The sequence below is a fragment of the Motacilla alba genome, chromosome 5 (assembly GCF_015832195.1).
Source record: "Motacilla alba alba isolate MOTALB_02 chromosome 5, Motacilla_alba_V1.0_pri, whole genome shotgun sequence".
NCBI lineage: Eukaryota > Metazoa > Chordata > Aves > Passeriformes > Motacillidae > Motacilla > Motacilla alba.
This window is the reverse complement of record NC_052020.1, coordinates 4895295-4919843: the sequence shown is the minus strand read 5'-3', so window position 1 is coordinate 4919843 and position 24549 is coordinate 4895295. Positions and strand designations below refer to the sequence as shown.

General features: G+C 48.3%; 1 long non-coding RNA gene across 1 annotated transcript; it reads right to left on the bottom strand.

The window, feature by feature from the left end:
* Window positions 1-1453: 1453 nt before the first annotated feature.
* On the bottom strand, window positions 1454-24435 carry LOC119701678. The gene is made up of 3 exons (XR_005257143.1): window positions 24284-24435; window positions 2861-3062; window positions 1454-2095 (listed from the first exon to the last, which is right to left on the bottom strand). It is a non-coding gene; the product is annotated as an uncharacterized LOC119701678 (long non-coding RNA).
* Between the last annotated feature and the right edge of the window lie 114 nt (window positions 24436-24549).

Sequence of the window (24549 nt, the reverse complement as noted above, 5' to 3'; positions counted from 1 at the left end):
GTGCTTAACAAAGCCTGGCTGAGGTGTTTGGGCTGGATTGGACTCGATGATCTTGAAGCTCTCTTCCAAACTGGTCATTCTGTGAATTCTGTGAAAATAACTGGAGTGATTTAACATATTTTGTTCTTGACAAGTCCCTGTTGGTAGCTCCCGCTGGGGTGTTTACAAATAGCTGTGTGATTATTTGTTCCAGCACTTTCCTGGAGTGAAAACCAGGTTGGTTGCCTTGTCTAAAACTCACCAGTGCCTCTTTTACCAGTGTGAAGGTCCTCAACAAGCCCTTGGTGAAAGCTGCTAATGGTTCCGAGCCCACCTCAGCCCCTTTGCTAACCATCCCAGGCAGCTGGGGCATAACCTCTCACACCATGTCCCTGAGAGCAGTAAAGCACTGCTGGTATCTCCCTGCTTCCCACTAAAGATTATGGGATATTACTCAGGGAAATTACCTGTTCTGCTTTAGTCTGCTTGAACTGGTGGCTCATTTATCCACACGTGGGAGAGGGATCTGCTCCTCCCAGCGGAGGCAGCAATCAGCTGTGCTCACCCTTCTTTTCCATGGCCAGTTCCACAGTTTGCGTCAGCATCCCTGGGAATGACCAGGTTTGATGGCAGGGAAGGTGAAGGAATGCAGGAAAGGCAGACACAGTGCGATTGTAAAGGATGGCCAGCCACAGCCTGTCAGCAGCATTTCCGTCCCAACACCCTGCTGGAGGTGCTCCAGAAAGGAGCATGGACTCTCCCCACCAGTCTGACCAGGCTGGGAAGTAGGACTAGGTGGATCACTCTTTGTAGGGGAGGAATGGGATGTATACATTTCCACACAACAATTAGAGGTAATTCTGACGTCATTTATTCAAAGAACCTTATGGATAAAGATTCAAGTCTTTGAAAGTTATGTGCCTCACAAATTATACAAATGCTGGGCACTGCTTCCCGGGGTAGCCAGGGAGGATGTGCTGATACCTGGCTGGAGGAGTGAGTGGAAGAGCTTCACACAAACCTGCTGGTGTGCCAGTTGGTGCAAACACACAGAAAATCAAGCAGAGAAATCCAGGTCGTGATGCCTTGAACAACAAGCTCTGTCTAGGCTGATGTAGAGCAAGACTATACAGAGCTAAAGAATAAAACAGGGATTCAAAGGATCTCCTCCATGGATCCACCTTGGGCAGCACAAGAGCCCAGCCAGGGCTGCACCCAAGATGAACCCAAATGGTCCCAAAATGCACGAGCGCTCCCGGGGTCTCTCCCTTGGATCAGTTCTGCTCCATTTGCACCTTGCAGTTCATTGTCCCATTCCAGCTTTAGCCCAGGCACTCCCATCCTGCTTGTTTTTCTCTCTCCAGCCCACGCTGTTTGTGCTCCTGGGCCTGAGATTTGGATCATTTGTCCTTGGTGCCCAGCTGGAGCAGGAATTGTTTTGTCTCCCTGCTCTGTGCAGAGAGCTCACCATATGAAGCTCAGACCCACACACTAGAGCAGCACAGAATCTGAAAAATAGAAAAGCTGAAAGCTGAGGCATCAGCTGCACTACCAGTGTGGGTGTACTCACAGCTCACATCCAGCTTACAGCACAGAAGTGAAGGTGTGAAGATACCTCAACTGTTTTAATGGGTAAGTCATCTAATACATACTAAAAAAAACCGTTTTCATGTCTGTCCCACAGTCTGGTGGGGTTCTAGGGAAGGCAGTTTTCAATAACATGTAAAGCAGGCCCTTGTCGGTGGTGTCAGCAGGAAGTTTTCCTATTTCATGAACTTACTATTGTCTAAAAGCATTTTGAAAAGAGTTTACCAGCTAATCAGCAAAGTGACATAATTATGCCAGATGACAAAGCGTTTCCCATGTTTGAGTTTCTCCGCTGGCAGGGCTCAAAACAACGTGGAGCCTCATAACTTTTTAAATTCCAGTCAGATCCTGCACGCTCTCCCCACTGGCCTCCAGCTGACTCATCCTTTTTAGAATATTTCTTTTCATTCCTGTGTCTGTAGGCTGCACATCCCGGAGCTGGAGCCAGACCAAGCTGGTGCTAGCCAGTGTGGTGAACCAGCATTTCTCCATGGTGGTTTCATCAGCTTCTACTGAATTTCAGCTTTTACTGAAAAGGAAGGGGAAAAAACAATCAAGCTCTCTGGGGAGGAGGAGCAAGCTTTGTGACTGTGGCCCCGTGGAGGACTGCTCTGGGGACAGGGTAGGGGAAGAGAAGCAGTGGAAAAGGGTGACTCAACCACAGAGGGGACCTGCAGCAGTTCCCAATGGCAGCGTCACCTGTGAGTGTCTCCCTGTCCCCACCTGCACACCCAGGGCAGATGGCACGGGGACACTGGAGGGGAGATGACCCACACAAGTTTACAAATGAGGCTGCTGCAAGGGTGAAGTGACCTGGAGCTCCCTGGAGTGTCCCTTCCCCAAGGTGCCACAGCAGTGGAACCCCTCAGGCACATCGGCGTCCACCTCCTGAGGCTGCAGTCCCTGTGCCTGCCCTGCCTGGCACAGCTGCCACGTGCCAAGTGGCCCTTTCTCTGCATGAGAACCAAAGGGAGAAGGATGCTCAGCAGCCAGAAAAGCACCATGTAAGTAGAAATGGAAGATTTCCAGCTCCTAAAGAGCTACCAGTGAGCATTTCCAAAGTGGCGTTAAAGAACACTTTTGAAGTACAGCTGATGAGTTTTAAAAAAATGCATTTGGGGGATAAATCCACATCTCATTCCAAAGAAACAAACCAAGCTGCTTTTTACTAAATATAGACACGTAAAGCGCAGCAAAATTCATCAAAACTCTCAATCATATCTCCCAAAGAGATGTGTTGTGACAGGAAACCAGCAACGCCATGAAAATAAGGGCTCGGTATCCCAGTACTTACACGCACGAGTTACCTCCGTGGTGTGAGCAAAGCCACCGGATCAAACACTCGCAGGATTACACCCCTCCCGGCTCCCACCAGGTCACTTGGAAGGATCTTTGCCCCCAGAGGGTGGCCCAGGCTCCCAGCCCTTCCTCTGTGCCCGCAGTGAGTCTCCAGAGCTCAGCTTTTCCGTCATCAGGGATCGAGCAGAAAAGTAAGGCTGGGGAAAAAAAAAAAAAAGCTTTATTGATTGGGTTATACGAAATGATCCCCTCTGCAGCACAGTTTACACTAAGCCTCCAAATCTGACATCTCTTTGAAAGCTCTCTTAATATATCCAATTATAGATTTTCAGCAACTTTGTGGAATGTCGGCTTTCCCGGCGACTGACCCCGGAAAACACCATTGAAACCAGGAGGGATTTTGCTATTGAGCTCAGTGGGGGAGGATCAGGTCCTACATAATTTTATTGTCAGCAATGATGACCTCTCTTCACAAATGAAGAATGCCCATCCTGAACCGTGGCCTTCGGAACGTAAACCATTTATTTTTATAGCTGGATCCTTCCCCAAGTGGGATATTTTGTGCATGGTTAACTTATCCCAGGGCTTTAAATGCTTGCCAAGTGGCTTTAATAGCAGGATGTTGTTTAAAAAGATTGGGAAGGATTGTGGGCAGTAATAGAGATAATTGCCAAGGAGAGATAAATGAATCTTCAATCTCCAACCAACTTGGCTTTATCACTGGGTCAGGAGGGAAGATCCAGAAAAATCCCCCGTCTAAGACTAAATGTGTAATGATAGTTTGGGATTTAGGGATGTTGGCAGCCATCGAGATTTTTTGATAAAAACATCTTTGGAGGCTTAATACAGGTTTGCAGTTCCATATAAAGGCATGAAATCCCTTTTTCTCTCCAGGGATTTGGCATTGTGAAGTAAAAAAAGCTGGAGGTGAATTTCTGGGAGAGGAGCAGACAGCCAGTGACACCCTGAACGAGCAGCTTGGCAGGTGGCACCAGGGCAGGGGAACGGCACCTGAAGGGCCTGAGCACAGATCCAAGCAGGTCAGGAGTGTTTTGTAGGACACAGGTCACCTGCAAGGGGTACAGGTGTCCCCAGAATGTCCCTCAGTGCCACCCCACAACCACCCCTCAGCTGCTCTTTAGCCCCTGGAGCAGCTGGGAGAGGACGATGCAGACCCAGAGCTTCCCTCTCTGCTTGGGAAATAGCAGAGGAAGCATATCCAGGACACATTTAAGTGTATTTATTTATTTATTCATTCACCGGGGAGGGGAGGAGGTTGGAAGCCAACCATTTTAATGAGGAATTATCTTACCTTACCATGCAGAGTAAGGTACTGCGTGACGCAGCAACTTCTCATCTCAACCGTTTTAAAAATGAGTTGCCAAATAAAGAGCATTGAACAGGGGAAAAAAACAAAGACTGACTTCAGGCAGGTCTCTCCTGTTAGGATTTGGAGTGCCAGCTTTCCTCCCCCTGTGACATCCTCTCTTCCCCTGCCTGCTCTCAGACAGTGCCCCAGGCTGCGGGACCCTTGCTGCTCCCTGCGGTCCAGGCTACCCAAGGTGACTCCTGCAAACGCTCACAGGGCTGTTAAAAGAATGGGAAAAAGCATTTTAGAGAGAGATGACTTATTTTTAAGCAAAGGCCTTACCCAGCCTGGAAGCAAGGGGGACTTCTGGGATGTAATCAGTCCATGTGCAGCACTCATGGGGCTTTCATGAGAGTGGAGAAGGCCTTTTAGTGAATTATAACTTATTTTTCAGCAAAGACCTTTTCCAGCTCCAGGCTTTTCCCAGTTATGCTCTTGCCAGTCTGCTTTTCTCCTTTCCAAAGCCTATATTCCCAGCTGTGAGAAATAACATGGAGGAAACCCAGAAGGATTGTACCAGGAGAAGCCTGACAAAATGATTTCTCTCCTTACGATCTGAACAGGAAACGGTGACCCGATTTTTTCTGAAAGCAATATTAAAAAAGGCAGAGCAATGTGACACGAGCAATACAAAATGGGACAGGTTTGGATTAAAGAGTCGCTGCTTCAAACCACCCAGCTACTTCCCATGTTTGCAATGGGAAATAAGAGTTGGATAAAAGCCGTGGAAGAGGTGGATGGCTTGTTATGACAAATTTTCCTGGGTAAGTAAGGTCCAGGAGGAGTGTTGTTCTTGTGAGATTCACAAAAATAAAAATTAAATTAAAAAATAAAATTAAAAAAAAAAAACAAACACAAAAGCAGTTCAAAACCAGTTCAAACACACGGCATGAAATAAAACTGGGCCAGAACCACCCCAGACCATGCAAACCACATCCCCCACCGTGAGCGCAGCTGCGTTACCCCGAAGGAGAACCTCCTTGCTGGTATGGGAACTGCAGCCCAGAATTCCCAGCTCAGGGATTTGCATTTCCAGGCTCTTAGCCCTTCTCTGGGGAAGGGGTGCAGCCTCCCCAGCCAGCAGGCCCCCAGCTAAACTCACCACTGCCTGGGGCTCCTGTTCACAGCCCGCTTGCCTTTACCGTGGACATGCTCACACTTGGCGGCATTATTCGGAGCTCTGGCTCTGATGATCGTATTTTTTATATGGCTGACACCCAGACCTGCTTGCCTATTCCTGTGGATTCCCGTGAAGTGCTGTCATGGCTTATTACCTGTCTATCTGCCTTCAAGCCTGGGTGACTTTTAATTTTTTTTGAAGCTTAATGCTGGGAAAACAGAATCGTTTCAGGTTGGTTCGGTTCACCTCCTTGGACGCGGGGATTTATGGCGTATAATACTGTAGCACACACAGCTCAGGAGCTGGTTTCACAGCAAGGCTCTTAAAAATGGGCTTATTTTATCTGAAATAAACCTTTTCAGGAGGTGAAAAGGTATCAGCAAGGGGCGAGAAGAGCAAATATCTTCACGGGATTTCGGAAACTTCCGCAGCCTCTGCTCCGTGTTGTTTTCCAGGTTGAGGAGCCCTTGTTCATGCTTCAGTCTAATCCAGAGTTGTGTTTTGGAGCTCAGTGATAATTGGAAACTCTTCTCACTCCAGCATTTTCAGCTGTTGTAAAAGTCTGCAGCTAATGTCATAACAAGAATTAAACTGTCTCATCATATTACACCCGTCTTAGCTGACTTCGCTGGCTATTAAGGTGACAGCGCATTGATTTGAAATTTGTGTTAATTGTTTACCCCTTCTTGCAGAGGCTTTCTTGGGGGTTTTGTAGCAACCTGCAGGCCTAGCTGTAGCTGTAGATTATCTTTGTGTTCAGCATTATATGGACTTTAAAAAATTGTCCTTTGTCTGAATCACACCACCAAAACCTCAGCCTGTGGATTCCTTTGGCATGAGTATTCCCTGCATGGGCCACTTCTAAAAATAAGGTGGTCAAGAGGGCATGGCTGGCCTTGATCTTACAAGACTTTAAGAGGATTTTTTTCCCCCTTCTTTGATATTTATTTATATTTGCTGTTTCCCGTTTTCCTGCATAATAATAACAAGGCTGTTTTTTTTAGGATAAAGGTATCACTCTGCCTACAAAACCTTTCACCTTATTTTAGTAGAGAAACCACGACCCACCAAAACGGACCTTACAGCCCTTCATCCTCAGGCCTCCACCTCTGAGTTGAATAAATCAATCCCCATGTAAGCCCGTGGTAACAAACTTTTTATCTGGAGCTGGGAATGAAATTTGCTTTGTGCCATTTGCTGTCTCTCTGGCACAAAATGAGCCTCACCTCAGCCAGAATTTGGTGTGCTCTGGGATTGCAAGACTGGAAAATAGGAGACATTCTCTTTCTTTTCTATGATCTAGTTCTTCAAATCTACAATCAGTGCATTTCTCCACAGATATTTGAAAAAAGGTCATCCTTTTCTTCCTCCAAGACTGTGGGGTTTTTTCACCTCTGTCACTGTGCCTGAAACATTTCTGAGTTTCTGCTCCCCTTTGTTGTGTTTTCTGTCACTGGACTGGAGCAGCTACTGAATGGGAAATGGGAAGATCTAAACTTACCCTAACAAAAAAAAAAAAAAAAATCTTATTTAAGGGGAAAAGTTAAGTAATCGAGTAAATAATAAATATTTTGTTCTGAGATCAAAATGCCATTGGCATCACCAGCTGGTTTTTGTCCCAGGTGTCAGGCTCTTTGGAGCAGACCTTGGGCTCATTATTGGAATGTGACCTTAGCTAATGGACATCTTCCTAAGGAGACCCACTCTGCCTTCCCCTGCCAAAAAGTGCTAATCTCATAACCAGCCCTGCCCTCACCCCATCTCCCACTAGGTCTTTTTTGTGCTTTTTAGTCAAAAAAAAAAAAAAAAAAAAAAAAAAAAAGGAGCTTGTGCATGAGCTGCCACCAGAATTCACAATTCTCCAGGGGCCGGCGCATTTTGCACGGTTTATAGCTTATTAACACAATCGCGAGTTGCAAAACTATTCCCGGTTATTTGAGTTCCCAGCGTTTATTCCTGGGGAAAACCAGAGCCTCCCAGCTGTCATTAGACAGCCCTTCATTAGCAAGCGGCATTCAGTATTTATATTTGGAGCAGCAAGCGCCGCTCGCTCGCATGAATAAAGGATGCGCTCTCTCCCGCAGGCGGGCCGCTCCGGCCCGGGCCAGCCGCGCTCCCGGGATGCGCCGGGACGCGGCGGGGATGAGCTCCAGCGGCTCCCGGGATGCGCCGGGACGCGGCGGGATGAGCTCCAGCGGCTCCCGGGATGCGCCGGGACGCGGCGGGGATGAGCTCCAGCGGCTCCCGGGATGCGCCGGGACGCGGCGGGATGAGCTCCAGCGGCTCCCGCAGCCACGCGGGCTCAGCGCGGCCGCGCCGGGGCTGCCCGCGCCCAGCGCCAACCTTTCCGCCTCCGCCTTGCTGCCCGCGCTTCCAAAGCCTTTTGTTTCGCCCCTGTTTTGATGAACTTCTCCCCCTTTGATGTTCATCTGGAGTTGAACAGCGATAAAAGGCGCACAATGGTGAGATTGTGGAAGGGGAAAAGGTGCTGCGAGAGCACAATGCGGGGCATTATCCCCCGGCTCCCCTGCGCCGCTCGCTTGGCAGGCGGCAGTGGGAGCGAGCCAGGGTGACAGCCTGGGCTCTATCTCGAGTCAGGGTGACACCCTGGGCTCTATCCTGGATCAGGGTGACAGCCTGCGCTCTATCCCGGGTCAGGGTGACAGCCTGGGCTCCATTCCGGATCAAGGTGACAGCCTGGGCTCCATCCTGGATCAGGATGACAGCCTGGGCTCCATCCGGGATCAGGGTGACACCCTGGGCTCCATCCCAGAATAGGATGAGAGCCTGGGCTGTATCTAGGGTCAGGGTGACAGCTTGGGCTCTATCCTGGATCAGGGTGACAGTCTGGGCTCCATCCGGGATCAGGGTGACAGTCTGGGCTCCATCCCGGAATAGAGTGAGAGCCTGGGCTCCATCCTGGTTCAGGGTGACACCCTGGGCTCCATCCCGGGTCAGGGTGACATCCCGGGCTCCCACCGCAGTGCCACCATCCCGGGCTCAGGCCAGAGCACCAGGAGCAGCCAGGGCTCAGTGCTGCCAGCAGCCAGCAGCCAGCCCCTGGCACCCACTGCAGGCTCAGTCCCGGCTTGGGGCATCCTCTCAAGCCCAGGGAGCGATGGCCAGCCCAGGGTCATGGCACCAGGTGAGCAGGACACATCCCAGCTCCCTCCTGACGCATCAGCATCCCACACCAGCATCCAGGTCAGCAATTCCCACTCCTCCTCAAGCTCAGAGCCTGAGGACAGCCCGTGTGAAGCAGCAGGGTGCTCCCGGGACCAGGGCCACTCCAGCACAAATTCCAGCCTCTTCCCGAGCTGCCAGTGCCCTGGCTCTGACAGGTACCCAAGAGGCAGGGGATGCTGCTGCTCTTCGGGGTCTGTCTCCCAGGGTCAGGCTCCTCTGGGGGCTTTTCTCCAGATATGCATTTCCATCCTACTGGAAAGGAAATCCCCAAAAGTGGAGACAGAGGGAACCCCTAAATGTGCTGTTTTTACTGCCTTTCCACAATTTTATGAAGGGCACTGATGAGCCATTTCAGAAGGCAGGATGGGGCAGCAGGGCCAGCAGCCAGCATGGCCAGTTGTGACAGTGTCATGTCCCCAGGGACATTTCTCTCCCTGCCCTTTTCTCCCTGCCCAGACCCTCTGCACATTTGAATCAGCAGCCCCGTGGCCTAAGTCTCTTTACAAATTATTTGCGCACATTAATTCCTGGCACCACCCTCTTGTTCCCCACCTGGTGACACCTCCAAGCAGCTCAGGCTGGTGCCACCTGCTCAGATGTCACCTTGCAGAGGTGCCCTGCAGCACCCAGGAACTCCCAGGGAAAGTTCCAGACTGCACCCCTGTGCCCGTGGGGGCTGGCTGACACCTCGGTGACTCTGGTATGGCTCCTTGCCCCTCCCAGCCCCAGCCCTGCCCCTGGGCAGCTGCTGCTCTCAGCCACGTCACGGCACATGCCAGCCCCGGGCACATCCTGGCACATGCCGGCCCTGGGCACACCCTGTCCCCCGAGGCTGGCTCGTGACTTCTGTCCCCTCCCAGGCTGGGCGCATCCCCAGAGCCGCCTTGCCCCCCAGGCCCCACCTCGTTTGCCACAACCCAAAGCCCTGGCCGAAGGCACGGGGTATTTTTGGGATCTTTTTGTGCAGGACCAACAGAGAAAATCATTTTGTGTGAAGCTACTCGACGCGTTTGGCATCCTGAACCAGCCCCGGGCCCCAGGCACCTTTTCCCGGGATGACGCCTGGGGTGGCTCCTGCTGTTCAAGAGCAGATCTGCAGCTCGGGAGGGACGGGATTCCAAGGACACGAGTCTGTCCTGCCGGAGCTGTCCCACTGTCTGCACGCAGCCCCTCTGCAAGACAAGCACAGAGTCCTGCTGAACTCACGTATAATCTCATTCCTCCTCAGACTCTGCCACCAGCAGCTGTCTCTGAGCAGGTGTTTTTTAAAGAAAATTGTTCATAGGCCTCCTGCAAATATCATTTCTCACCTGAGAACAGGTTTGAGGAGCTTTTAATATCCTTTGAGTTGCTCAGTTTGGGGATAACTCGTTTCCTGTATTTTTGCTTAGATTTTTAACCATGTCTTATGGCATCTGCATTCACTGCTGCTCTGACCTACTTAGTGAAGTCAAAGATCCTGGAGATTAAGCTGAGCAATCCACTTCAATGCATACTTATAATTTCAGGCTCCTGCCAGAATACATTGGTTTCTAATAATGATTTGTTGGTGTTCAAACAGTAGTTGTAAATTTACGATCAAAAAAAAAAATCTTATCTGCAAAATAAAATCATTTTGCTTGCCTGAGAAGGCAAAACCTGTGAGCTCAAATACCTGAACCGCACCTGAAATGTGCACAAGGATTTTTAACAGCACTGCTTATTCACCAATGCTAATATCTACCAGTGTGTACCACGGTGTGTCAGTCCCTCTGAAATTTAGTTTAACTGCAGTGAAAATAACTTTTGTTTTTTAGGAATGTTTTTCACTGCACCCCCATTTCAAACCCAGAAAGCAAACAAGTTGTAGCAGATTTTCTCTTGCAAAATGAATTTGTCAAGCTCTCTGCATTTTGCTGAAGTGGAAGAAACTCAAATAAAAGTGATCCTAAAGTTAAGAACTTGATTTCAGGGCAGAGACTGGTGGGGATTTCTGTGCTTACATCCACTCTTCCTGAAGTGGGAAGTGTGGGTAGATTTTCTTGTTTTCTTGTTCAGAGGAAATGCATCTAAGATCCCAAAGACAGATTCCCTCTGCTATTGCACTGTGCAGCTCATATTTTGATAAAATTCTGCAGATACAAGTGGAAATAGGAAATCAATTGCAATGTTCATCTGGGCTCTTCCTTTTCTCCATTACATTTTTATATATGTTTATATATATATATATATATATATGTGTGTGTGTGTGTGTGTGTGTCAAGGTTTCATAGCAAATGAAAATTGCCAGTGCTTAGCAGCTTGCAAAACCAAACAGACCCTGATCCAGAGCCTCTTCCCATGCTGGTGCACAAAATCTCTGAAAATTTGGCAGGTCCTGGACACTGAATATTTACAAACACCTTGCCTTGATTTAAAAAATGCTTGGAGTGTAATGTTGTATTTTCCTGTGTTTGATGCCTTGGTGTGTGCTTTGGAGAGTACAGCTGTGCTATTTAACACTGCATTTTTCTAGCTTTTAATCCATATTTTGAACACACAGCCAAAGAGCCTTTCAGAACCACTGTGGCCGTGGTGTTAATGGCTGGGAAGCAGCTGCTGCCAGAGTAATATTTTTCTGTATTTTTACCATTTATGCACAAGCTGGAAGAGGTTTTTTGCTACGTCTGAGCTGCTCTGATGCAGCCTAAATAAACTGCTGTTATCAGCCAGCTTCTGCTTGCACGTCCAGTTTCAGTGACCCACCAGACACAGGTGCAGACCTGCTCTGCCACAACACCGGCCCTCAGTAGACCTGGGGGTATCTGTGGGTATGCCTTGCTGGGCAATAAAACATAATTAAAAATGTGCAAAGGGAGTGCGTGCAGTGTTTCATTCCCGGAGGTTAAATCCGCTTAGTAAAACTTCAGTGTTCTACTGCGTGAGAGATTTGTGCTCAGAAATGCATTTCTGCAGTTTTTTCAATGAATTTCCTCAGGTGATTGATTTAGAGGTGGCTGAATAGTGGTAAAATATAGAGTGCACACAATCAACACAAATCACTAGTATTAAGCAAATGCCAGATACTCAGCAAATCTTTATTACTTTGGAGTATCTCATATCAGTAAAACAAAATTGTTTTGTGCAACACAAGACCAAAGCCATTTGCGAAACAGCACGTCAAGCCTAACCATGTCCAACTTCTTTCTAAGCTCTCTAATGCAAGGGCTGTGTTGCTCTGTTGTTGCCATAACTGTTATTCATTACTGTTTTCCTTAATCAAAAATCAGTTCCTCTCCTGGATGTGGCTTTAAAATTAAGCCCAGACCCCTGAGCCTGCAAAGATTCAGGGGGACTCTTAGCAGGGAAATGCAGAACCCCAAGAAATCCCTTGCAGAAGCAGAAGAAGAATATTTCTAGGAGCAGAATTTGTAGAAAGCCCCCTCAAGGACCATGGCCACACTCCAGAAACACTGTCTGCACCAGGGACAAATCACAAAAGAAATGGCCTCAAAGCCTGGCTGGGCCATCCTTGAAATGCTCTTGGGGGTTTGATGCAGGTTTGGTGCCACAACCTCAGGCACCTCATGCCCAGAAGGAGCTGAGCTGGATTTTGGGACCCCCGAGGAAGTGCCATGCTGGAGGGCTGAACGTGCCTTAGAGCCCACGGGTGGCTCTGCTTTTGTTTCCTCTGTGTCTTTCCCCCTCGAGGATGTGGGGCTCTGGAAAGTTTTCCACATTTCAGAGAGCTTTCCTTGCCTTGTAGGGAAGGGCAAATCACACAAACTGGAGCTGGCTTCTGTGGCTGCTCCCTCCTGCTAAACAGCATATTTCTGTCTGTGTTTGACTGCGTTTTTCTACCCCATCTCCTTCTGCTCTACATGATCTGTCAATATTGGGTTTCTTCTCATTACACTTTACTCTCCCTTAACGTCTATTCTTCCTCACTGATGGTTCCTCCCTTTACCACGGCTTTTTCCACTGGTTTGACTCAAAATGAAACAGCCAGAGTGGTATTTAAAAGTAGTTCATGTGATTCTGTCTATTTACTATAAAGCACATGATCTGTATCAGCTCCATTCTTTGGGTACTTTTAAGGAGAATGCAATATTCCCTTAACTTTAGCTCCTTTTTTTATCTTGCTTCAGGCACAGGCTCCAAGAGATGTGCATGCGACAAAGATGCTTAATTTACTCCTCCAAATATGCAAAGAACATGGCTATGTGCAGTAAACATCACTAAGAGCATGGCTGAAGACCAGGGGGAAAAAAAAAATCAATAAAGCTGCTGTAAATTCCTTATTATCTAAGGATTTCAACACCTACTGATACATCTGGTCTTCCACCGCACCCTCATGAATTTAACACACTTGTTTATGGATGCAGGCTGTGTGTGTGTGTGTGTGTGCACAAACAGTGCAGCAGATTCTGAAACAACCATCTGAGGATGTTATGGCTGTTAGTCAAAATCAGACAGTAAAAGGGAGATTTTTGTTTGAATAGGGGGATTCAGAATGTGACTCATAGACAAATCACGCGGGATACAGGAACTTCATGAAAAAAAAAAAAAAAACCTTAGAAAAACACACTATTGTCTGTAAAACCTGGACATGCAAGTGCAGAATCTGCAATATCTGAGTCCTATCTCTTCCCTGTTACCTGCAGCCTGTGGGTACAATAAGTGACATCTGCAGAAAAGCAGCAGACAGGAAAGGGAAGGGCAGTGGGTAAAATTCCATCGGCCTGGGGGAGACTGAGCTTTCTCCTGCACGTCTTTAGTCTCTGATTTTCACATCTAGGTGTAAATCTGGCTTTGGCACACTTCTGCCAGACATGGTCAGTGATAATCACATATATTTTTAAATCAATACAGGTCTGTGTTTGATGTGTGTAGCTCTGCATCCTCTAACTCCCTGTAATTAACAATATCTGATCTACAAGAAATTTACACCCAGGTCACAACCCCTTTACTCCCAGCCTCCCACTATTAGTGGTAAAGTCCTCCAGCTCATGAAATATTAGAGTTCTGATTTTTTAATGTCCTAAGAGTCCCACTAATCTGACTCTTCAGGGGATTTTCACATCACGCTCTTTAGTAATAGCTGGGGATATGTACCTGGAGATTTGGGTGGTGAAAAAGCAGCACCAAATACTTGAAGTGCACATCTCCAGGGAAGCCCACCTCCCCGTCTCCCCACACACACTGTCTCTCACACACATACACGTCTCTGCACGCCAGTGCTTGAATCAGCAATGCATTGTGGCTATTGCAAAAATGTGGAGCACAGCAATATCATAATCAAATGTATGCTCAGACATGTGCCAGGAGGCAGCAGCAATTCACAGCCCATCAAATGCCCCGGCTTTGGCTTCCTTAAGAAGCGTTTCTCACACCAGAAAATGCAATTACTGCTCCACTGTGCCTCCCCACATGGAGATCCAAAATGCTTCAGGAAATGAAGCAACCTATCAATACTTTATCTGCTGCAGATGAGATATCTACAGATAAGGATCAGGGTAATCTAGCCATTGATTTTTAGGATTGTCAGTCCTCCAAGGACTGTGGCAAATCCGTGCATTGTCCCGGAGTGGCAGGGTTTGCTTTTGGATTTGTGATTTCGTTGGGGAAACCGTGCAAGAGTCAATGCAAGCAGAGGCAGCTCTGCTGCTGCCCAGCTGGGCAGGCTCGGCTCCATGTGTGGGTCCTTCCAAACCCAACTGTGGTGCACACCACTAATTAGCAGCCAGACAATTGCAGACACACCAACATTTTAATTTTTTTTTTCCCTAAGACAAGAAAAGGCAAACAGTTTCAATATTTGCCAGCTTTCCTACTTTGCTCCAAATTTCCCTTGTTTTGGAATCCACTTGTATTGTGCAAGCTTAGTTACTGTTCCTGGTGGAGTTTGGTGACCTGGGGATGTGAAGGAAGCATTTGGCTCTCAGTGCCAATCAGTAAATCTTTTTTGTAAGAATGGACATACAGAAAAATTCCTGTCCTGATGGATCTTTCTCTGGAATTTACATGTGTGCTTCATCCCTTTGACATGCTTGCCCCAAAGCAGGTTATAAACAGATAAATGTGCCCTTGTAACAAAAAGGGAGATTCTGTTTCTGAGAGACGCAGAAATCTGAGGGGCCGTGTCTGTAGGTGCGTGAATGCACACATTTAGGGTCCTTCAGATGGGCACACCTGCACAGTGTTTTATGTAACTCCACTTCAATGCACTGCAAATGTTTACCAGCAAGGGTTTGAAACTCACTGGCTAAGAACCACTGGATTATTTGCTAAAGAAAATAGGCGAAATAAAATAAAATAAAGAAATAAAGAGATATAAATAAAATAAAGAAATAAAGAGAAATTCGTAATAATAATTCCCACTTCTCATTTTTTAACCAATCAAGAAAAAAATAGAAGTATAAAGAAATGTTCCTATTTCCTCTAGTCTATAGGATTTAATGCACCCACAGACCAGGGAGGTATTTGAGTATTACATGGAAAACCGTGTAATAGATATGAGCTGGTATTACTGGGAATTCCCAGAAAAACCCTGAATATTGTCATCAGGGGCTATTTCTGTCATCCCAAATGACACAGCAGCTTCAAGCTTTCCCCGCTTATTGTAAGAAGAATGTATCAGTGCATATTCTTCCTTTATCCAAATTTTCATCTGTTCCCGAACCCAGCTGGAAAAAACCTGCTGGTGGAGGTGCAGAACAGGCAGATTTCCAGTCTCCACGTAAAACCTGTGCAATCTGACCCATCACTGATGAATTTGCTGCCACTGGGCAAGTTATGCCCTGAACACAAATGGGACTTCCATAAACATCTAGCAGGGGCTGAACTACAAAATATTACACCTTAAAAACGTGGCATCACCATGCCCAGGAAAGTAATTGTCAGTGCTTTTTGGAAGTGTTAAATTTGCTTCTGTTCTGCTTGGAATGAGTATTTTCTCACCCTTTGTTTGCTATGACAATATGTAATTGAGACAATCTGCCCCTAAAACCGGAGAAAAACCACAACATTCCATCCAGACACATTTTAAAAGCATGGCTTCATGTGGCAGCCTTACAGGAGGATCTTCTGGACCCAGACTGACCTGCAGGGCTGGGCTTGGCTGCTGAGAATCACACAGACATTCCCAACTCATGACCCTCCACAGAAAACATCAGCTCAGAGCAACTCCGAGAAATGAGCTCCAAAAACGTTATTGCATCTACTCCACACCTCTGGAGCTGTGAGTTTATGCTCCATCACTGCTGCATGAGACAGGATTCTCACGTGGATGGCGACGGCGCTGCGAGAGGCGCTGTTAAAGACACAGAACCCTCACACACTTCAGCTGCTCTCTGCTTCCAGCCCCTACCCCATGCACCAGGCAGAAACCCCGAAACACGACATCAGTTCAGTAAACTGTACTTTCTCTGCGCTAAGCAGCCATAAGGACTCCCATCTTTCAAGAAATATTTTAGGCCATAACAGGGGAGAAAGATGCGCTTAGGATAGATGGCAAAAGAAGAACAGAAAGAAAACCTGTGGTGTTCAGCTGTTGACATAAACATCACCCTGCACTGTATGAGCTGTGGTTTCAGCCCACTGACCACATCACGTGGACCTGGGAATTTGTCCATCCCATCAGCAAGCCTTGGATCAGACCTGTGAAAGCCAGGGCTGTGTATATGGCTTTAGCTTTATATCTGGCAAGCCTTGCAGCTCCGAGTAAAGCACGCCTCACTTGCTTACTTGCTGTGTAAACAAGTGCAGACCACGTCACCAAAAAGGCTCTGAGATTTACCCAGCAGATCAGGGAAACATCTGTAGTCTTTCACATATTTCACAAAGAAACATTTGTTTGGTAACATGTTGCATCCTTTCTGAATGGAGACACATGGGGCCACGGGCAGAGCAATTAAGTCACACAGAAATTATTATAAAAATCTGGATTCTATTTTTTGCGCTGTCTATATAGCATATAAATATATTCCGGATTGAGGTTTATTTAAATATGTATATATATATATATATATATGTGATATTAATATATTTAAATAAATCTAGATCCCATATTGCATTTGATCTAAAAGCAGTCTTACAATTTGGGGCAGAAGGGTTTTTTGGTTATATGTAAATATGTTCCAAAAGTTCTATATAAATGAGCAGTAAGAGTTTTCAGGAGTACCTGTAATCTTACATTCACCAACTACCTTAGAGACACAGGTTTTCCTGGATAACATATGGAATTTTTAAACCTGAAATTATTCTCTTTTCAAATAATGGGATTTTGTCATCAGGGTCACTTCCAGGAAGTGGGAAGTGATGGCAAAACACGGGGTTAAATTTCCAAGTAGAGGAGCGTTATGCTTGCTCATTTTGAAAGGGAATGAGAGCACGGGAGCTGCGATGTGCTGCCCACGGGCTCATGGTGTGGCCATACCCACTGACACTGGGCAATCCTGAATCCCAGCGGCCTTACTGGGAGCCCTGAGCCTGCTGCTTGAGAGCCATTCGGAGAGCTCTGTCCAAATGACTCCCTTCCTGGCACCAGGGCCACGAGAATCTGCTCCCTTTCCTGCACCCCACACAGGAGGAGACCCAGCAATGGGTAAGGAAATGGCTTAGCCATCCATGGGGCTGGCTGCCTCAGAAGGACAGGAATGTGGCACTGTAAGCAGAGGGTGGGTGAAAGTGTGAGTGCACAGCTGGGGTGGGGTGCACTGCTCTGTCCTTGGGCTGCGCCGTGCCCAGCTGAGCAGAGGCACACTGGAAAGCAAGGAACAGCATCCCTGCTCGTGCCTGTGGGTGGGAGGGAGGGCAGAGATGGGCTTCAACCCCTCGTGCGCTCCGCCTGACCTTTGGGGTGGCCTGGCTGCTGCCCCCGTGGTCGCTGGGGTTTTGGGGTCACCCCCAAGGCCTCCCGTGTCCAGTCTCACCTTCAAGAGATGCTGAAGGTGTCTCACTTGAAGGGGAGACACCCCCCACGTTCAGGAGCTGCCTGGATTTTTTATTGTGCCTTTTCCACAGAGGTGGAGCTGGGAGAGGGGAAGACAAACCGTCCCGACTTAATTTCTCTTCAATGGTCTGATGGAGCGTCTGACGTGTGAATCCTCGCTGTCCCTGCTCCCCAGCTCGACTTCAATGACTGCTTTCAACATACAGCCTCCCCCAGACAGGGAAATTCTGTTACTTTGCCCAAACCTGCTCAAATACTTTGAGCTCCCAGTTACACATTTAGCACAGGATTTTGGCAAAATGCGAGAGAGGCGCATCCTTTGAACTGGATGTAGACTTAAAAACAGCCTCTTGATCATCAGTGATGTCTTTATCCACTGAACCAGAAGTGGGTTGGTGAAAAACGCAGCCTCTTGATCTCCTCCCAACGTGCCAGCCAGGTCATTTTAAGGGTTCCTACTCCTGCATTCCTGCAGCCCCTCAAGATGCATTTTGAGTAGCATATCCAGAGCCATCAGTGACCACAGATCAGCGGGGCAATATTCCCCCTGGGAATCTTAGAGCCTGCACTGCCTTCCCTCATTACAGAGGCTGTGGGCTCTGCATTGCTTTGCATAAACCCCACTTGGGGTCTGGGAGCTTTGCCCCGAGCAGATCCCGGGCAGAGCAGGATGCTCATTCCCAGCGCCTGGCGGGGCAGGGGAGCCCTGCCGCGGTGCCCCGAGCTCCCCAGGCCAGACCTGGCTGCCAGGGCAGGGTGGGCTCCAGCCCGGGGCACGGGGGCTGTGCTCCTTGTGACTTCACCAGTCCTGACTGGGAATTTAAAAAAAGCCCGTCCCCTCTCGGTCTTCAGGGATAAATTTCAGATGCTCCAAAGCTCGATAATTAACAAGTTCTGTCGTTCCCCTTGCTGTTGCACTAGCTGTGGTATTTTTAAAGCTTTTTATTAAAAATTAATTTCTTTATTTTGTTGGAGACCCATCACTCAGTCACGTGGCTCCCTGTCATGTTTCTATCCTTCCTACTCATATTCGAGTTATGCCATCAAGCTAATATATTGTGACTGCTCTTCTCTCTTGTGACAAAGCCTTGCAGCTGCCTCCAAATCAATAGATGTCAAAGAAATATGAAAACAATCATGACAGAGAACTTAAATCCTGGCTAGAGTCTGCATAATAAAAAATGTGCTTCTGTTCTCAAGGCAGCGGATTAATTTATCCTAAAGTTTAGTCAAATTTTATTCCGGTACCTTTTTCCCAGCAGATAGAGCTACATCTGTTGGGTTTGTAATGTAATTTGTAATTACTGCCCTTCATGTGGTCCAATGCCTTGAACCATCTTTAATTAAAAGCATAATTAAGGGAAGATCTAAAGGAAGACAATTACCAGATGGTCTTTTTTTTAGAAACAGTTAGTTGCATTGAGGATGTACCCTGGTCCATCCCTGGCTTGGATTAAAAGGCAGGCTGCCTCCTGCACAATCTGCGAGGTGAGAGGCTGCGAGGGGGCTCAGGCATCCCGGGCAGCAGCACAGCCAGCAACTGCCACAGAGCCTGGGGACACCGGGGGGGACACTGGGGACAGTGGGGCACAGGCTCGCCCTGGCCCCATCCCATTTCCCTGCGTGGGTGAGCCCTGGTGCCCTCCTCCAGCCCAAAGCTCCAGAAAAAACACCTCAGCCAAAGCCCCGGCATCACTAGGACACCCTGCAGCTTCTGGGAGAGATTTTTTTTCTGGTGAAAACAGCAAGAAAAAGCAATATCAATAATAATCGTGATATCAAAATGCTGGCATAATAATAATAATAATAATAATAATAATAATAATAATAATAATAATAATAATAATAATAATAATAATAATACCACCGCAACAACAATAATAATAATACTTTTTAAAACCCACAGGGACCGGGTCCCAGAACAGTTTCCAAAAATGAATTATCACTGCTGTCCCGGCCATGGTGCCTGCCCAGCCCCTGCTCATCATCGCCGGAGGTGGTTGTGGGAGGGGGTGTAGTTGGCCAAAATCTCCTCTCGGGCCGCAGCACCCACCCCGGCCGGGCTGGACTTAGTTTGGGGATTCCTCCCCAACCTCTCGGGATAGCTCCTTCCAGAAGATTCCCCGCACCCACATCTGGAAGTTCCAGAGACCGTTGCTAAAGGAGAAAGGGTGGGAGGAGATGGGAAATAACCCCGAAAATATGAATAATGCAACAAAGTGCAGAATTATGTGTGAGCACAAAATTTCTAGAGAAAGCTAGGCATAAGAAAAGGGGGGGAGAGAAAAAGAAAAGGGGAAACCTCGAGCAGTGGTGCAATGGAAATTAATTTTTTGCTGTATTACTAAGATTTCATTATTTGACCGTTCCTACTCAAAGCGAGGCAGCGATGAATTGTAATCATTTCAATTATCTTCAAGATACTTTCTTTAGGACACAAGTTGTCAGAGATAAAAAAGTACATTCTTGCTGCTCCGTGGGTCCATTTTCCAGACGGTTTGTCGCTCTTGCTGCATGATTTAGCCGGGGCTCTTTTGCATGCTGCCGCTCTCCCGCACGCCCTCCGCGCGGAGGGGCCGCGGAGCCGCTCCCTGCCTGCCTGCCTGCCTGCGCGGGGCTCCGCGCCCGCGGAGCCGCCGGGGCTCAGCCTGCCCCAGAGCCCGCTTCGCCGCCATCCTCTTGGATTAACTTCACGCGGGAGCTTTTGGTTGGTTGGCTCCGCCACTTCTCCCCTCTCATTTTCGCGGCTCCGTGCCCCGTCTCGCTCTCCGCCCCGCGGAATATTTCCTGAGCCATTAGTCTGAATAAAGCGAGAACCGCGGGGCGGGCGCGCACCTCGCCTGGCCGCGGGGCAGCCGGGGCAGGATCCGGCCCCATCCCCACCCTACAAGCAGCCCTACAAATCCTGGCTGCTGCCTGCTGGTAGGGGTTGATTTGCAAGTGAGAGCTGCTCTCCGCTCAGGTCTCTTTAAGCGCAAACCAAATAACATTTAAACGCCTTTTTACTGCCGGGGCATTATTTATTTAAGTGGCCGTCGGAAATCACAGCGACGCGGTTCCCGTTCCTCCCGGAATATTGTCCTCGCCGGTTTATTAGAGCGACTGGTCTAAAAGAGGCTCTCTCGGAATAAAAGGGCGCGTTTCTCCCCATTATTTATATCTAGGGAGTCCCAGGCCTTCAGTACATTAAAAAAGCTTCAAAAGGACAATTCGCCGTCCGCAGATATTATATTTGTGAAATGTCCTTTTGTCGAAGCTTTTAACACCTTCTTATAAGGAATCATTTGTTCTTTTCTCTTTAATTTTGATAGACAATTAGCCATCAAATATACACCAGTTGACTGTAACCGAGCATTAAACTAGCCTTTATTTAACGCTAATTTAGCATAGCTGCTTTGTTTGACTTTGCCATACAAGAACCAGGTTTTGTAGCAAAAAAAAAAAAAAAAAAAAAAAGGTGTAATTTTATGTGGGGCTTCATTTCTTCTGGCCCTCTACGCAGCAAGCCCTCTCCTCTTTGTAACCCATTCTGCTGGGCAGAAACACCATTTCGGAGTGCCTAGCACCTGGAGCCTGGAAAAAAAATTAGCATTGATATAGATTTAGTTGAAATGTAATCTCTTAAATCTGTCCAAGATTCGGGGAGATAATTACACTTTCACTGAATTGACAGAGGTCAGCGTCTCTGTGGACCTGAGGAGTTGATTTACTAACAATAGTGTTACATAAAAAATGGTGTTTGAGATTATAATGTTAATAGATGCAGTCACTGGGGAAAGCAGGCAGGCTACAACTAATTCGATGGAACTTGGGTTTTGCGTTTCGAGGATTCAAATCACTTGCAGCATTTAATTTAGAGGAATGAGTTTGGCAGTAATTACAGCAAGTGGAAAGGTCGCCTTGGAATATTAGTTATTTTTTCCCAAGTTGCGACTCGGGGTTTTGGGGGCAAAGTCCTTTTTCTCCGTGCCCGGCGATGGCCGGGAAAGACGCGGTGCTACATCCCCTGTACTTCTACTGCCCGTCAGCTCGGACCCAGCAAAATCCCGCTCAGAACAAAGAAACGGGGGTGGAAAATATTTGTCTAAGAGTCGGAGTCGCCCCTCGAGTGGGACCCGACGGTTTTCAGCGGGAGCCGGCCTTTCTGTCTGCTCCCGGGGGATGCTCGCTGGGCCGGGCCAGGTCAGCATCTCCTCGGAGAAAGCGCACCACGACACGGGGGAAAATGCTCCGCAGTTTCGTTTGCATTTTGGGGGGTCACGACAGGCGCGGGGGCCGTGCTCAGGTGAGCCCGCTCCTGCCTCGCTGCTTTTTTATCCAGTAATAACCTGGCGGGGGCCGGACGGCCCAAACCCGAGCACTGCCCCAGCCGCCCCAGCGGGTCACGCTGGAGGAGCCAGCCCAGACACAAGTCCCTGTGCCACGACGTGCCCCGTGTGTCGTGCCTCTTGACCCAGGATCATCCCGCAGGGGACCTTTCCCCACCTCAGCCTTGCTCCCCCGTTTCGCACGGCGCTGCTGCGGTCGCGAGTGGCCGCAGGGAGCCGAGGCGCGGGGCGACCCTCGGGCCAGCGGGTGCCGGCTGTGGGTCGCGGCCCCTGCCCCTCGGGGGGCGCCGCGGGGGCCGCCTCCCCCCGTTCGCGGGGGATGCCCGCAGTCCCGGCGGAGGCGGGAGCGCTGCCCGGCCCTGCCCGCAGCCGGGAGCGCGGCGCTGCCGGGCGCGGAGGAGCCTCCTGCTCCGCATCCACCCCGCGCCGCGGATCGCCGCCGGCGGCCGCAAATCCCGAGCGCTTCCCTACAGGACGCGCCGCCGCTGCATCCCGGCCCGATGGACGGCGCTCCATCCCCGGCCAGCCCGGAGCGCCTCGGCGGGATGCGCTACCTGCGCCGGCGCCCCGCGGCCCCTCCGCGCCGGGAACCCCGCGGGCTCGGCCCCGCCGCCCCGGCAGAGCCGCGCCCGCGGGCAGGGGCGGCGGGGCGGCTCCCGGGGCTCCGCGCAGCGCCGGCAGCCGGGGCAGCGGCGGCTCCGCAGCCTCCGCCGCCCTCCGTCCCTGCCTGTTTATGTTTTAAGTCCACCCGATCTTATGTGTAACAGCAATATATATGTTAATTGAAAACTTCTGAATTTAAAAAGGTTGTGACAAGTTATAATTTGTCTTGTCAATGTCTGGAATCCTTGTTTAGCTCTTTAGTTGTGTCTGCTGTTCGTGCCTGTCAGATAACAGCTTGCCTAACACGCTGCCTTCCTCTCTTATGGCACGGAAATGACAAATGTGCTGTTTTATCCATACAATTTATTTCATTATTGTTGCCAGCACGAAGCATCACAATCAATCATAAGGAAGTCCAGTTGGCAGGTGTCAATCTTGGTATGTTTTTGTACGTCTCAGTCCATATTTAATCCAATTACAAGGGTCATGGAGTAAGTGCAAATCCCCTTGTTACAACTCACATCTTATTCAAGATTTAAAGTAAAAAGTCAACTTGATCACATGGGCGCTTTGGGGGTCCTCCGATACCTTTTGATATGTGGTCCCCCCCTCCCAAATTGTGCAGAGATAGCGTTTTATCAAAGAGTTATCGCGGGTCGGTTGGGGTTTGGGGATTCTTTTTTTTCCCCGAGTGTTTGTGTGCAAATGAAGTATCTTGTTATTTTGCTAAAGAAGAGGGAGGTTTTAATGATGGGAGATCTTTCCGCTCATTGCCCTTTCAAATACAATTGTAGATCGAACTCAGCCTTGTCACGTTGAGGAAAAGTGAATTTCTAACATCCAGGACGTGCCTGTCGACTTTCAGCGAATTGCATCCAATCACCCCCAGGGAATTCAGCTAATGTCTCAGTCTAAACCGGGATGAGGGGAGAAAAACAAATCAAACATTGTCCGGAGTCACGCTTATTATGAAAATGTTTTAAAGGATAGAGAAGGGAAATAATTCCAGACAGCCCAGAATAAAGTTTTCGACAAATTAATAGCATTAGGAGTCTTCGGGGAAAAGAAAAAAAAAAAAAAAAAAGAAAAAAAAAAAAGGAGATAGAGGGAGAGGGGAGAAAACCCAGCTACAAAGTTAAGGTATAAAGAAATGATTTATAGCTATAGGTTTCTCTTTTTTAGAGCAAGAGGAATTTTTTTAACCTTGATTTTTTGGTTGTTGTTTTTCGGATGAGAAACAAGGCTACGGCATTGAGAATAAGAGTCTCATAATGCAGCCGGCTACAGTGGGATTCTTCGCGAGGGGAAATGTTATCTTTCTGCTAAATTTCTGTCTTTAGGACGCTTCAGTTCACAGAAGTTTCTTGCAGCATCTTAAATGAGAGCCCCCAAACGCGCACTCCCGCGCACTAATCCCGCTTGTTACAACAAGTTTCCAGCTCGCCAGGGTTCACAGACCGGGGTGCCCGTGTCAGCCGGCTCAGCCCGCTCTGGGCGAGTGCTCCCAAGGAGGGTGGGTGCAATCGTTTACCAGGTCGCAGGAGAGCCTCGCAGGCTGCCAGCCGCACAACAGCCGGAGAGCTCTCCCAACTTTACGTGGCGGCACACAAAAAGCCATTTCAATGATAACTCAGGTATTTTTTATTCGAAGAGATGGAGCTATTCAGTTTCTATCAAACTGCGAGAGGGCTGAGCCGACAAGACGAGAGAATAAAAAAAAAGAAAACAAAAAACAACAAAAAAAAACCCCACCACAACCCAACCAACCAACAATACAAAACAAGAGCAAAATTACATTTCTGCACCAAGGTTTAAACGCAATCCTGGAGGCAAAAGAGAAATGTTAGACAAGCAAAGAAACGTGTGGGGGAAACAAAAAGAAAGTATTTAAAAACACATACCTTGGACAAGGGCAAAATATCCGAGCTACAATGCTAGTCAAGTACCTCTTTCCTTGAAAGCCAAAACCACGTTTCTATCACAGTATTTTTCCTGTTCTAGGGCTTTTGCTTTGGTTTTTACCGTTTATTGTAGCTAGTCTTGGACCCTGCAGCCTGTGCAATGCCACAGTAAACAAATTGTTCTGATGTGCTTATTATTATTGCTCAAGTTCTGCTTGGATAGAGAATTAAAGCTCATTATTACAGTGTGTGTTGAGAATTGCTCA